Below are 15,342 nucleotides of genomic sequence, written 5' to 3'. Positions count from 1 at the left end.
ACCCTGGGGTTGCTAGGTGACGGGCTGGGCTACCCTGGGGTTGCTAGGTGACGGGCTGGGCTTCCCTGGGGTTGCTAGGTGACGGGCTGGGCTACCCTGGGGTTGCTAGGTGACGGGCTGGGCTACCCTGGGGTTGCTAGGTGACGGGCTGGGCTACCCTGGGGTTGCTAGGTGACGGGCTGGGCTTCCCTGGGGTTGCTAGGTGACGGGCTGGGCTTCCCTGGGGTTGCTAGGTGACGGGCTGGGCTACCCTGGGGTTGCTAGGTGACGGGCTGGGCTACCCTGGGGTTGCTAGGTGACGGGCTGGGCTACCCTGGGGTTGCCAGGTGACGGGCTGGGCTACCCTGGGGTTGCTAGGTGACGGGCTGGGCTACCCTGGGGTTGCTAGGTGACGGGCTGGGCTACCCTGGGGTTGCTAGGTGACGGGCTGGCTACCCTGGGGTTGCTAGGTGACGGGCTGGGCTTCCCTGGGGTTGCTAGGTGACGGGCTGGGCTACCCTGGGGTTGCTAGGTGACGGGCTGGGCTACCCTGGGGTTGCTAGGTGACGGGCTGGGCTACCCTGGGGTTGCTAGGTGACGGGCTGGGCTACCCTGGGGTTGCTAGGTGACGGGCTGGGCTTCCCTGGGGTTGCTAGGTGACGGGCTGGGCTTCCCTGGGGTTGCTAGGTGACGGGCTGGGCTTCCCTGGGGTTGCTAGGTGACGGGCTGGGCTTCCCTGGGGTTGCTAGGTGACGGGATGGGCTACCCTGGGGTTGCTAGGTGACGGGATGGGCTACCCTGGGGTTGCTAGGTGACGGGCTGGGCTACCCTGGCGTTGCTAGGTGACAGGCTGGGCTACCCTGGCGTTGCTAGGTGACGGGCTGGGCTTCCCTGGGGTTGCTAGGTGACGGGCTGGGCTTCCCTGGGGTTGCTAGGTGACGGGCTGGGCTTCCCTGGGGTTGCTAGGGGACGGGCTGGGCTACCCTGGGGTTGCCTGAAGCAAAACAACCAGAACCCTGCCAACTCTGGAGCCCAGGTCACACTGGGGTCACCAGACGGGTCAAAGACATCCAACTGATCCAGTTAAATCAATATGAAGCCCAAAGCCAACAGAAAGTTACCAGCAGAACCCGAACGGTGGAAACATCAGCTGGACGTTGTGATCCCATCAGGGTCAAATGTGAAAAGTGAAAAATCAGAAACAGAACCATCAATAATATCTGGTAAACTCTTATTTTTCTTTCAGACAACTTTACAGACTTAGTGTTGCTGGCCGTGGATTGCTGGGGGCCCGGTGGGGCCCCGTGAGGCCCCATGGGGCCCCCCACACCTGAAATACTCAGGATAAACGCGGCCAATCAAAAGCGGATGTGGAGGTAATGAAGACTGCGGCTCTAAGAGGCAGCACGCTTTCAGAAGCCGCCATGAAGCTGAGCACTTCAGACCCGCTCCCCCGTCTTCCACAGCTTGCTGGATTACCAGCCTAGTCTCTATGGTAACCTCGCCCCACTCAAAAACACCGCCACACACACATAATGAAGACTTTACTTCCCTCAGTTCAGAAATGAAACAGGATAATTTAAGTGCTACTTGTGATTTTCTGGTTTTTCGACATCCCTTCGCCTCCTGGATGAGGTTCTGGAGTCGTCAGCTCTGCTGGGCGACAACAGGCCCGATAAATCCCGCTCCTCAGGGCTAATGCCTGAGCAGTCAGCGTGCTCAGCCGCACGGCTTTAACATGTTCACAGGGTGTTTAAGAAAGAAATAACCGACTGACAGAGTCAGCTGGAGTGTGGCGCTGCAGCCAGAATCTGCAGGCTCAATTAAAGGCATACCTCTCTGTCTGCTCCTCATCCTCCTCATCCAGCCGATAACCTTCAGCTGAAGGCTGACGATCGGTCCAACGGGAAGTGGAGCTCTTTGGAGAGGAACCAGCACCGCCCACACAATCTGAGGACAAAAAGGACACACTCAATGACAGATCCATGGTGCACTGAAACTAAACGCAGAGAAAAGATGAGTCTGAAAAATATAGGATCTAAAAGACAGGAACAAAAATTACATGAAATGTTAAAACAAAAACAGACGAAAAGAAAACCTGGAAGGTAAATATTCATAAAGCACCTTTCAAGAGAAACATCCCAAAGTGATTCAACAAACAGAACAACAAAAAACACAAAGCAAATTTAAGCAAAAGCAGATTTAAAACATGAAGCTCCAATCAGGAGCCTGACAGCAACATTCTGCACAGACTGCTACAGATCTAGGGAGGTTTTAATTAAACATATGTTCAGTGCAATAATCTAGACTAGACAAAACAAAACCATGAATTAAGACGAGAGATAACAGGACCAAGTTTGGAAATATTTCTCAAATGGTAAAAACAAGAACCAACCAGACTTGACATGATTTTCCAGAGAAAAACCTGAATCAAAGGTCATTTCAAGGTTTCTAACTGAGGATTTGACCAGATAACCAGGAGGCCCAAACATCTGGTTAATCTTTAGTTGTGTTTCTAGTGCAAAGATTACTTCAGTTTTTTTCTTAACTCAGCTGAAGAAAACTTTCAGTCAATCCAGACAGTTCAGCAAAATATACAGCTTGGAAGAAAAGAGATAAAGAACTGCAACAAAGATAGATAATATCCTTAAAGACGACAGAAGGGGACCAACAGTCAGCAGGTAGGAAAACAATGGCCTGAAAACAGAGCCCTGTGGAACACCATAATGAACAGGAATGGAGTATGTATGGAGCTGTAACTGTAACCCCTCCTTTGCTCTGTAACAGAGCTCTCTCTCTCTCTCTGTGTGTGTGTGTGTGTGTGTGTGTGTAGTATAATTAACCAGAGTATCTACTCTGGGTTCAGTGAGGAGTTTATTTATTTAAGCAAATGTTTAGACATTCACCCCAAATAACACACCTGGCAACAGACTGGTGGTAATGATGGGAATACATCGACATTTATTTACACACAACAGGCTGACTAAGCATTAAAATAATACAAATCCATCCGCTCCTTTGTTTTTGTATACGTATAATTCAACCAATGTAATGTTTGATAATCACTCCATCTTCATTATATAATTTACTACAAAACAAGACAAAACGAATAAAAATCATCACATAACCATTTATGGCTTTGCTATCTTAAATATTATTTACTTTAAGTTTATCCCGACTGGTTTTATATGCAATAAGGAACTCATTTAGCAGCATTCAACACTTTGCTAACTCAGTTAGCATGCTAACAATATCAAATTAGTTACTCACAGTGATATCCGTTATACAAAACGTAAATAAATCCAAGTTCGAATCACAAATCTTTAAATCTTCTCCGCTTTATCAGTTAATATACTCAAATCTGCTTATCGTCGTGAAGTTTCGCTAAAAGTTCAATTTAAGTTCTTTCTACTTCCGCTTCCAATGCTAGCGGCCACAGCGATGATCCAAGATGGCGTCACCTAGCGTTCTCTTCCACAGAGCAGGAGATTCTTATTCGTCTTTGGACGAAGATGAACTATTATCTGCTGCCCCCTTGTGGCTAAATTCGACATTGTAAAAAAAGGGCAGAGTTCAAAGAGCTGCATAGTTTTTCTGCAGCTCTATTTACAATAGTAATGGGAATTTCGGCTCTTTTCAGAGAGCCGGCTCTTGTGGCTCGGCTCCCAAAGAAGATCCGGTTCTTTCGGTTCTCAAAAGCCTCTTAATTTATCATCATCTGCAGTCCCATATTTTAGCATAACTTGGCAAATAGACTTGTTTTGTATGATAAATACTTTTTACATTCAATGTTCCCTATAACAGAAGCCTTTACTTTTGTGTATTACTCATTTTTTAAATTTTGAACAAAAACTAATGAACAAAACTGCAGATAAATATAAAACACATCCATAATAATGTATTAATACATATTGTTTTTAATCTTCAGCCAGATTCTGCTTCACATACAGTCGTCATTTACATATATGGGGCTTTGCAAGTCTCTTAACTGGGTCAAAAGCTGACGGCAGGTTCAGCAAAGGCAGAACATTTACCTGCCTCTCATTGCATCAAATTTAAGATGTGAAAAAGAATATGAGGCTTTGTGTGAAAAACTGAGTCAGCTTCCTCTGCCTGACTGTGTGATTTACTGTGACATTTTAAAACACCACAGAAGAAGATGAAGAGGAGATGACATCAACGTCCATCTGTCTCTCAGGAAGGAAACTTTTCATGGCGTCCAGCTGGTTCCCCTAAGCGAACGAGTCGCCTTTTGCTAGCGTTCCTCCTGTTGGTGTCGGATCTGATAACGTCGAGGCTACGGAGCGTCTCAGCGATAAGACCTGGCTTCAAAAAATGTTTAAAAAGCAGAAGGACTGAGGAGAAGTCGTCTCAGTCGGAGCGTAATCTGCCTCTGAGGGTCGGCCTTTGGGGCCGACCTCTGGGCGATCAGCTCTCCGTCTCGGGTCAGGCGGGAACCGCAGATAAAGACACTGAGGATTAGTGTTGGAAGGAAAGGAAATGGCTCCAGCACGTCCGATCACATCCGGGTTTGACCCTGCACAGATTAAACTAATTCTGCTCCAGCATCACTCGCCTGGTTTTCACCTCTCTAAAATAATCAAATCCAGTAATGAACATTCAGGGAAAAGTTGCTTGCATGTTGTTTAACGTGTTAAACACAGCAAGGCCGAACAAAAGCTCCTCCAGTCTCCAGTTGTCAGTTTTAATTATCTGTTGCTTTGTGGAGGATGTCATTAATCGGCTCTGCGGTCCTCCTGTTCTGTGGAGTCGACCAGCAAATAACAGGCTGTGCAGCAGAACCGGTCCACTGCTCTGATTCATGGAGGACACTCAGAAACACGCAGCCAGGAAAGTATTCACACCCCGTTTAGTTCCCAGTTTATTCCAGATACAAACACAAACCTCAGGGTATTTATGACAAGATAAATCAAAGTTATACATGATGCATGCAAGACGTTACACTGAGGTAGGAGTAGCTGATCAAGTTATCATTTAATTTTAAAAATTACATCATCAGACGGATCAAAATATAAAGTTAAGTGGAAATTTTTAAGGACCAAAATGACAATAATTCATTTAAGTAACAAAAAATAAAGTCAGGCAGAAGAAAATGTTTCCAAATCAGCTTATTTCAATATAAATGAATGAAATTTGTGAGTCTGTCTGGTGAGTTTTTAGTTAAAACATGTTTGTTCTTCATTCAGAGGGTATAAATCCAGACATTTCACTCAAGAAAAAGTACAGCTCCTAAAAGTACTTTTTTTTTCAAAGTAATTGTAATTGAGTAAATGTTGCTACACAAATCTGGTGGCATAAATTATAATTTAACCTCCTGTATGAAAAAAGTGCTAAATAAAACCCATTTTAACTCAAATACTGGTAAAAAACCGCAGGTTGATTGGAGATTAGTCTGGAGAGAGGAAGGAGAAACTGCAGTGAAACTCTAACCCACAGCCAACATGTGGCAGGAGCTGAATTTAGGTTCAAACATTCAGACTGAACACATCCAAAATACTTTCAGTTGGAAAACAAATGCTGGTGATGGCAAAACGGTTTGGTTTTACAGTGAGATCACAAACCAGTTTCACTCCACATATTCAAGGAGGGTTCAGAGAAAACAAACATGGCCGACGGGGAAGAAGCAGTGGAGACAGTTTGTGACTTTCTGATGCGTCTTTGGTTGTTTTGGATATTCGTCCATGTTCACCTCGTTTCTGATTGGCTGCGTGTCACATTCAACAGGCTGAAAATCCCTGAGCTCTGATGGGAGCAGTGAAGCAGATTCCTCTGAATACACAGCAGGATGAGCTAAACTGATCTGTCCATCCATCCTGATCGTCAGAATCCTGGAGGCTGTTGGAGGGAAAATCTGGACAGGAAACGACAGAAAGTCCTGAGTGAACCAGGCAGAAGAGCAGAAACATTCAACATCTCCTCCTAAACTCCACCGCCCTCCAACTACGAAGAGCTGACTGAATGAAAACACATCTCAGACTGAACTTGTGATTTTTCTTCCTCAGTGTTCTGTTAGTTTCTAACTGAAACCCATTGGAAACGTGGTCGTATTTTAATGCCTGCAGCCTCAGGATGACCTTTCCTGCCTCCAGCCAGCGCTGCTTTTCCAGCTCCTTTCGGGTCAGAACAAACCCTGACATACTCGGACTGTTTATTCATTCGGCCAAACAGGCGTGATTACAACCCAACAGCAGACTGTGGGTTCTGTTGAGCAGCACCGCCGGACCCGCGCCCACCGCAGGCCTTCAGGTTGACCGGCCCGCTGGGACAGAACCTCCCGCTCCTCCAGATGGCACCGCTGCTCCCCGACCCGTCCTACATAATCATAAGCAGCTGGTTGGTGGGTAACGGCGAGGTCAGGCTGCCCAGAAGAAGTCCGGGTTGAACACGGAGGCGAACACGGAGCGGGAACGCGTCCCATCAGGGCCGAGCTGTCAGCATTTACAAGTCAAACAAGCTCTGCGTTTTATTTTCCATGTGGATCCTCAGAAACATCTGAATTTCTGCTAATAAGAATATTTCTGGAGCAGAAACAGGATCTCAGTTTGACCCCAAGTCTAAAACTTTGGATTGGGAATAAAATCAACATTTATTATTAAATGTTTCCAGTATAAATCCATGATTTTTCTACACTGAGATGATCAGTAAAAGCATCTTTTCTGAATCAAAGCGGTGCATCGCCTCTTTCCAGGCTCTAAATTTGGCCTGCAGTGAAGTATAAATACAGAGTATTATGGGATGTGTGGGGTTTCAAAGCCGCGGTACCCTGAAGTAGTCACGACTGTACGAGTGAAGTATGAAATATCCGACAGCGTTACGGTGGCGCTCTGGATGGAGATCAGGCTCAGCCAATCAGAACGCTTCCACATCATTGGCCAGGCCATCTCTTATCTGCGCCGAGCGGAGAGGCTTTCCCCGCTAATGCCACCCGGTTGGCTCCATCCCTCATCCTCTGCTTCACCCCCAGCCTCCCTCCCTCCCTCCCTCCATCGGCTGAAGCTCCCTCTTCTTTCGCTCATCTACTGCACTTCATCTGCTTCCATCGCTTTTCATTTTTCAGTCATGCACTTTTTCAGTTATTGGTTACGCGTTGCTGAAGTGTGTGATAGGCCTCTGCGCCGGGGTGGAGAAATGGGTCTGGTCTCACTACAGATTCTAATGAATGTGTGTGAGAGCCAGGATGTGTGTCAGGAGAACCCAGGAGAGACCCTGGAAGAGTCCAGACCTCCGTTTTCCTCAGAAAGACAATCATGCTGGTCTGTTCTCGCAGCAGGAGGTGAGAAAGTTCAGCGTCGGGAAAAACTCCAACAAGACGGGTTTGAATTTTTCTTTTCTGAAAAACGGAAATAAAAACATTCCGGGAAGCAAACGGCAACATGTGTTCAGCTGGAAAGCTATTACTGCAGGTGTGGTTGTAATCTTCTTAAAGGTTACGTGGACCGGTTCTGTTCTGAATGCTGAATGTGAGTGAGATGAACTCCAGGCATCAGCAGCATATTAAACCCGACTCGCCTGAGGACGCGCGTCCCTCATGTCTCCCCTCTTCATACGCAAATCAACAACAAATTCCCATTTATTTATTCTTGCACCATCTCAGCAGCAAATTGCTTTGTAAATGGCACAGTTCCCTCAGCCTCTTCTGTAAATACGATGTCATCGGCGGTGTTAATAATCCTTTTGTTTGCTTGACCAGGAGCTCAGCGGCGCCGCCCGTTTCCTTGATTCAATTACTGGGCTTTGAGGAGTGGAGAATGGGGGCCGGACCTCCGAGCCGCCATGTTAATGACATTCAAATTGATCACCGCCACATGTTGCTGCGGCGCGGCCCGTTTAAAACCGGGGCTAATGAAAAGAGGAGCTCTCCGTTATGGAGAGCGTAACCAAACATGACACCACCGCGCTGAAAGTACAACACCGTCTGCTGAATGCTGCAGCCGCCAGGAGCAGCGAGTGACGATTCAAACCCAAGAAGCTTTACGTCTCATAAGCAAAAACACAGAATATAAAAGTCTCAGAAGAGCTACAGAGACGGCTTTTCTAAAACCTGCATGGATTTCATCTCAACACTTTACTCTTACTGTTCAGTTTGTTTTACTTTTCTATATTTTGTCTATGTATTATATGCTTTCATTGCCACTTTTCTGCCGTTGAATCAGAATTTTTACATTTTCTGACAATAAATAAATGTCTAACTAACTTCTAAATCTGAATGAAATTCAGTCGGGACCAAAAGTGGATTTTATTTTTCTAGTTTGGTGCATTTTATTTTCACAATGTGCTTTTTTCATATATATATGAACAAATCCACTCAGGCTGCTCCCATTGGACAGATACGGAGGGGGCGGGACAAAGCACAGACCCGGAAGTAAACAAACATGGACGTCCAGGTAGCTGCTGTTGTTACACCTGCAGTATTAAAGTATGATTAAAGTACCTGTAGCTGCAGAGCGTTTACTCAGAGATAACTTACATAAAATATATTCCTCATATTTAACACATTAATGATGAAAATCAAACTATTTTCCTTTGAAGCTGTTGGTTTTGGACTAATCCTGATCTCTGATGTCCAGAGTTTAAATTCACAGTAAGTATAAATGTACTGTTAGGAGTACTTTTACTATGCTGTACTTTTTATTTTCATTCTGAAGTATCTACATTATTTCTACCCGCTGAATGAAAGATAAAATTATCCTGCAGTTTGGTAAAGTTTTGTTTTTAGTTTTTTATATAACTTGTCATTTTTTGTCCTTAAACTACAAACAGTTCCACAAACCTTCATGCCATTGATCAATCGATTGATTGATTGATTGATTGATTGATTGAACATGGCGTTGTAAAGTTTTCGGGGTGAGTCCTTGTGCAGAAGCTGCTTTCTGCTGCGTCTGGCTGCAGGCAGGGCGCGGCGGCGCGGCGGCGGCGCGGCGGCGGCGGCGCGGCGCGGCGGCGGCGCGGCGCGGCGGCATGTAGCCGAGTGAAGTTAATGCAGACGCAGGTGCAGAACAGCATGTCGATGAGCGCAGCACCAAATAACCTAAATGAGTCTTCAGGGAAATATTAAAGCTGCCAGGAAGCGCAGCTACTTCAGTCATTTTCATTATACCTAATGGGCCCTTGTTTCCCCACAGGGAAACCAAAGCTAAGGAATTAATTTGGCTTTTATCGACCGCCTGGTGGAGTTATCATCTTTACCTGGTGTTTTATGTCATCCTGGTTATTTAAGCTTCTCACCTTCAAACATATAAAAGGAAAAATTGCCTCTAGTTTTAGTGATTTACTATTTTATTACTATAAACTGTGCTAACTTTAGCCAATTAGATGGAAAAATGAACAGAGCCCTTATTGGACTATGATTAACTGTAGAGTATTTACTGAATAAGATCAGGTAAGCCCAAAATTATTCATACCTCCAACAGTTTTAGATGTTTCTTCTGACCAGGACGTTTTGAAGCAGATTAGGGTGATGGAAAGGAGGCCTTCCAAAACTACAGCTGGAGCCAACTTTAGATTAAAATCATCAAAATAAGAGTTGGAAAAAAGCAAAAAGATAATCAGCATTCATAGAAGTGATTTGAGTTCAGAACTGACCTTAAAAAGATAAAATGTAAATAAGAAATTATAATTCGTGATGATTTTAAAGCTAAATATAAAAGGCGTATGAATATTTTTGCCTCATTACGTTTGCGGTAAACATATTTTTCAGAGAATTCTGTGCAAATTAGCATTTTTTTATCTGATTTTATCTAATTGCAGAACTGTCTCGTCTCATTTTTTCCCCCTGAATCAGTCTTTGTCAAACTGTGGTTCCCGGACCACTGGTGGGCCACGGCCGCCCCCTAGTGGTCCGCCAGGTACTGCATGTAAATGACCGTTTATTTGCCTGGACATCAGCTCAAAGTGCGATGCTACAGCTAGTTTAGCAAAGGATTGTGTTAAAAATAATGATGGAAAACTGGATTAAAACCCCAAAGAAAAGCTGCAGATATCAGCGAATTGGTACTTTTAGACAATCTGCTACATTAATACAAATAAATCTCCAATAAATCATAACCAGTATTAGAAACCCTCCAGGAATTCATTCTTTAAAGCTTGGTGACATTTCTGATGGTTGGACTCTCCGCCGCAGCCATGTTTATCACCAATGCCTGTTGATGCATATTCAACACATACCAAACATCTCTAATTTGCAAACATTTGATCTTCTTTTTGTGCCGTTTTCCTACAACAACCTCAGACAGAAGGTCTCAGTGAAACGCTGTGATCCCAGCAGCTCCCAGTAATGAACTGGTCAATACCAGCCTCAGGGCTGAACGGGACACACTGGCAACAAGGCAACTGTTGACTCTAAATCACAGAGATGGACAATGTTTACAGAGACAATGTCCCCCACAGGAGGAAGAGGAGGGTCTCCTTCATCTTTAATTCTTCCTCGACAAAGAGACGGATGAGGAGGAGGCCGGTCTGCTCCCAGATGGGAAGCGTCTGAGAGCCTCCATTTAATAAAACGGCATTACCTCCAATGGCGCTCAGCCAATCAGAAAGCCATTCAGCCGTCATGTGACGTGTAGGAAATATAGCCCATCTCATAAAGTACTTTTACATCACAGCCTGCCCGATGAGAGCAATATCATCACATTTATGAGAAAATAATGATTTCTTCTCTGAATTTATGAGCATCTAGTAGAGAAAAGGCTTCATAAGAATTATATCAGGATGAGGGAAGAGGAGGAAGACGAGGGAAGAGGAATCCCTCCCTTTAATTTGTTTTTCCCCTCAAGGGAATAAATACAGCTCTGTAATATCAGGCATAAAAGTCAGACTTGTCGACGAAGAATAGGCCAATTAGTTGAGCTACGAGGAGATGAAACGGAGGAATCAAAGCAGATCAATGAGGGAGATTCACCGGAGCTCTGCAGCCCCGATCGATACGAGCTGGGAGACACGGCGTGATTAGAGATCGCTGGGTCACAGCTAAAGTGTTCATAATCAAGAGGCAAACTTTCATAAGAGCAGCGCCTGGCGAGGACGAAACATGGAGTCCATCATCATCATCATCCACCGCCGCTGCAGAGCGGAGGCGGAGAGGAAGGAGTTCCTGGTCACAGGAAGTTTATGATTAACCGCTTTTAATTCGTAAATAAACATCCTGCTGCATGGAGGAGCTTTATTAAACCTTAAATCAGATGATTACACAAACTGCAGTTATGATCATTTCTCCAAAACCAAATGAGTGGATCAGAACCAGGCTGGACACCACTGGGAGGTCAGACTCTTCTGGCAGCAGCTGCTAGCTATGCTAATGCTACCAGCTAATGCTTGTTGCAGATGCTTGCTAGTGCTAACGCTATGCTTAGACGAACAGAACAACCTTTGTGTGTTATTTTTACAGTGTGTAACAATGATTCTCTCCATGAAACATTTAATTTTCTATTCAGTAGTTTGTGTTTTTTTAATAGAATCAACAAACTTATGAAGCTACATTACAGCTAGCATGCTAAAGATGAAATAACAGATGTTTTATTTGGAAGATGAAGAGAACGTCTTTGTGTTTTCATGTTCTCTTCCTGTATTTGCTTATTTTTCCAGTTGCTAGTTTGTGTTTATTTCACTAAAATCATGTTGCAGAAACTTTTAATTGATGGATTGCACTCTGACAGAATCTCCATTGTCTTTTTTTCACACATTATGCTTTTTTTTTTTACTGTTTTTGTTACAGAATCAAGACCAAGATTAGCATCAAAGCTGTCACTTGGTTCCTTAAAAGCGATGAATGTGAAAAGACTCGTTCCAATTATCCAGCATTTCTCGCCCAAATTTATTCTCAGCAAACTGAGAGAAGCTCATTATCAACATATATGGAGGGTAATAGGACACTAAAACCCTGCGCAACAAGAGGAAAATATATTCAAGCACACTTGTGTGGAACCCAATCAAAATGTCTCATTAGAATGATTTCAGCTTAATGGTTTCCCGCAGAAATTGATCAATTAAACACTGTCATGAAACAAACCGCGTCGCATCCATCATGAGGACCAGCATCCAGTGCTGAATAAGTAGTGACCAGACACATCAGCGAACCAATTAATCAGTGCGACCCAACGAGATGACGCCCCCCGCCAGGCTGCAGCCTCGGCCCACTCAGTCCATTTGGTAGCTAACAGCTGACTGAGAGGTGAAACCAGGATATTATAATGTAATTATGATGTCAGCTTCCATTGCGCTGAGTAAAGTAAGGGTCTGCAGCGGCCGGCGGCTCCCTCCAGCCACTTGTCACCAAGTGTTTTACACTGGTCAGACATCAGCCCCCCCCGTCCTGCTCCGGATCCGTCCCCTGGGTGTGAGCTCTCGTCCAATCACACGCAGCATAAATCCATAACTTGTGCTCTCCTCTGGCCCCCAGGAAAACACAATAAACTGCGCTCATCTTTTATGCATGATTTTTCTGTAGCTCGCTGCGCTCTGGGTGCGTATCAATCATCGGCGGGACGCTGCGGGGCGACGCAGACAGGCGGCAGGAAACAAAACATACACGGCTGCACAACAAGGCGAAATGAAGAGTCCCGTTTCTGTTTCCGGTGACTTGGATTTCTATTTCAATTTCATCTGGTGTCTCTCCCTCCTCCGCCTCCTCACATCGCTGCTCAGACTGACCTGCCAGCAGAAGGACAGATGCATGTTTGTGTTTGAAGAGACATTTTCTCCCCTGGGCTGAAGGCGGTCCGAGCCGAGGGCTCGCTTTTCCTCCCACTCACTTCAGAGTGGTTCGCTTTGCAGACATATGCAGAGCTGCTCTGCACGGCTTCATCGGCATGCTAACATATTCAGAGACAGTCAGAGCACAGCTGGCTCCCTGTGGAGAGGGCAGCGGTCAGACCGGCATGCAGCCGGATGAACGTTCAGAACGGGAACGTTCCGCAGCTCTGGTTTGGAGAACGTTCTTCAAAACGCAGCGCCGCTTTCAACAACCAGCAAATATTCATGCAGGAAACTGAGCTGAGCTCCAGTCATGTTAACAGAAACTCTTTATTATTAACATCTGATTTACTGAAACGAAAACTCACCAACATCTAGGCTCTGGAGTCACTGATCAATTTATTTATAGATCCACATATTATCAGTGTTTATTCTCACATTTAACACTTTAAATAAATTATAACCTGTTCACACACCTGAAATAAGACAAACGAGTAACTTTAGAAAAATGAAGGAGTTTAAGTCAATAATTCCTTAATATTGATGAAAACTGGTTCACTAACAGTTAAATTGTTTTGTTATAAGTGAATTTTACTGCTAATGAATCTGTTTCAATATTAAGTTATTATTTATTAAACTCCTACATCTTGCTGAAAAGTTACTTATACGTTTTGTTTCTTATTTCAAGTGTACTGAGATATTTGCACTAAAATGTTTTATGCTGCATTGTGTTTCTCATTTCAAATCTTCTCCCATTTTCAGCTGAATGACAGAAAGTCGAGTCGCTGAGTTTCTGTTTGACTTGAACATCATTTAGTTTCGGTTCAGACTAAATGATCTGAATGTGTTTGCAGATTTAATTCTTTGTTTCGCTGCAGCAGAACTCTGTGAAAATCACCATAAGGATTGTTTAGAGCATCATTTTAAGTTTTTATTAAAAACACAAAATGTAACGTATAAAATCAGATGATCACATCTGAACCATAAATCAGATTATTTATGGTTCAGATGGATTTAATTCACCTTTTTTCAGAACATTTTATGTGGAAATAAATAAATGAAGTTGGGAGCAGAGCATTCAGTTTGATCTGATCTCAAACTTTCTGTCATTTTTTTGCATTTTAACTGTTTTAAGCTGAAAGTTTAATATTCTTAATTAAATATATTCACATTATGAACTCAGAGCTTTGCTCTATATTCATCTCTTAAGTAACGAAATGAAAAGATTAAATGAATGAACCTAAAATAAAAACTGATGCAAATCATCTTGTAGTTTAAAGCAGGAGAAAATGCCAGACAGCTACTCACTGCGTCTGACATCCACATCTCCACACGCAGGCCCGTTTTTCCCACACAGCTAATTCCTGACAAGTGTTTAGGAGGAAAGTTGTTTCAGTAGAAAGGCGGCGCTCTGCATGCAGGTGCTCATTATTCTGATCCAACCCCTACAGGCCAATCCGTCACAAACAGTCAGTCAATCAAATGCTCTTTTCTTCGTGCTTTTAACCGAACCATTTGTCACCCTTCACCCTCCGTTCCTGCGTGCCGTGCACAGCGGGAATGCAGATGGAAAACAAAATGTTTTGCACTTCTAATGGATCAGTGTGAGGCCGAGGTGTTTAAAAGCCTCGATGTGACGGCGGCGAGCTGCTGAGTGGCGGCCGCAGGGAGGCCCAGATTACAGAGGGAAGCCGTCCTCTTCGTCCCCCAAGTAATAACAGCGAAATGAGACTGACATTTCACTCTCACACACACACACACACACACACACACACACACACACACACACACACACACACACACACACACACACACACACACACACACACACACGCAAAGGTTCGGCACAAAGACAGGAAACGGCCACCACACAAATAATGGAGACAGAAAAAAGATCAGACTGTATGAAAAACGAACAGATTCACTGAAAAGGACAAAACATTTGATACAATCAGTCAGAGAGCCGAGGTTTTACACCAACTCTGCGTTTCTACCGGGTTTCTAATGAGACTCTGGACCATCTTTGATCAGCAGGTCAAAGAAATGATTTTCCTCCCAACGTGACGAATATCTGAAGTAAACTGAGCCGATTACAGAAAACTGAGCAGCTCATGTTTTAAAAGTCATAACTGCATTTTCCTTTGGTATGAGAGCATTTCAAAGAAAAAAACTGAAATATGTCAAAAGTCCATCACTTTTAGAAACGTATCAATATTTACAGGTCGTTTTAGGAGGTAACCTCCTATTTAACCAGTGATTTCCATTCTGCCAACCACATTCCTCAGATTTTATTCCTTTAGTCGTGGAGGGAAATCCGTCCCATCAGCCGAAGGAGGAAGAGGAAAAACCAGGAAGTGGATAGAAAGAGTTATTAAGCGCATATGAATGTTTGCTCTCCTCTCTCTGGAGATCGGCCCGCCGCTACTTTAAGCATGAATTCTTAATCACACACCAAACAATGTCTAATTCCTCCCCAGAACGCGAGGAGGAAGTCAGAGCCGGAGAGACGAAACGGAAAAAAAGGAAAAGACTCAAATGTCACAGAGGCAAAGCTGGGATCCTAATAAAGTCATGCAAATAGCAATTAGCTGAGCCAATAACCTCTGAGTCAATACCAAGCCTCTGAGGCGGGAACACCCCACCGCCAGGCTCCTG

General features: G+C 44.3%; 1 protein-coding gene and 1 long non-coding RNA gene across 2 annotated transcripts in view; one reads left to right on the top strand and one right to left on the bottom strand.

Moving 5' to 3' along the window:
* celf2 (cugbp, Elav-like family member 2) overlaps positions 1-1,927 on the bottom strand; it is a 294,221-nt gene extending 292,294 nt beyond the window's left edge. The window contains exon 1 of the mRNA XM_081603742.1: positions 1,815-1,927. The gene's annotated coding sequence lies outside the window, so the exon portion shown is untranslated. The remainder of the gene's footprint in view (positions 1-1,814) is intronic.
* A 7,444-nt stretch (positions 1,928-9,371) lies between these two features.
* Positions 9,372-11,930, top strand: LOC103459772 (uncharacterized). Its single transcript, XR_532809.2, has 2 exons — positions 9,372-11,257; positions 11,711-11,930. It is a non-coding gene; the product is annotated as an uncharacterized LOC103459772 (long non-coding RNA).
* The last annotated feature ends 3,412 nt before the right edge of the window (positions 11,931-15,342 follow it).

This window comes from Poecilia reticulata, chromosome 23 (genome assembly GCF_904066995.2).
Source record: "Poecilia reticulata chromosome 23, P_reticulata-male-v2, whole genome shotgun sequence".
NCBI classification, from domain to species: domain Eukaryota; kingdom Metazoa; phylum Chordata; class Actinopteri; order Cyprinodontiformes; family Poeciliidae; genus Poecilia; species Poecilia reticulata.
Note: the sequence above shows the minus strand (reverse complement) of the source record. Positions and strands in the feature narration are given on the sequence as shown.